Consider the following 457-nt stretch of genomic DNA (forward strand, 5'->3'; position numbering starts at 1 on the left):
TAACCGGAGGGAGGTGGGTCAACACCTGCCCAAACCTAAGTAGGGCACAAACGACTAAACCTCTTACAAAGGCCACTAGTGTGCCGATCACACCCAAAAGACTTTGGTTTCTTCATCACTTGAGTTGGGGGCATGGTGAGCGGAGGTAGACATTGTCAGTTGAGTTGGTGTTGAGAAAGAACTTGTATATCAGGGATCTGTTGTTCTGTCTCCATATCCGGACTCGCCTTCTTTGACTTGCGAGTTCAGTGCGTCGATGCAATAAGATCTATGATGGTTAGGATATATTGTAGGAGAGGTGCTGAATTCCCATGCCACTATGAGTTGGTAGCGGATTGACTCAGGGAGGGGGCGTGGGTTTGGGTTCACTTGAAGTTGAGCCGACTTGATACCTACAAGGACAATGATGGCAGATATGGATCTATATATGGTGAATGGGTGAGTGGTTGTTGTTTCC

Source organism: Triticum dicoccoides, chromosome 7B (assembly GCF_002162155.2).
Source record: "Triticum dicoccoides isolate Atlit2015 ecotype Zavitan chromosome 7B, WEW_v2.0, whole genome shotgun sequence".
NCBI classification, from domain to species: Eukaryota; Viridiplantae; Streptophyta; class Magnoliopsida; order Poales; family Poaceae; genus Triticum; species Triticum dicoccoides.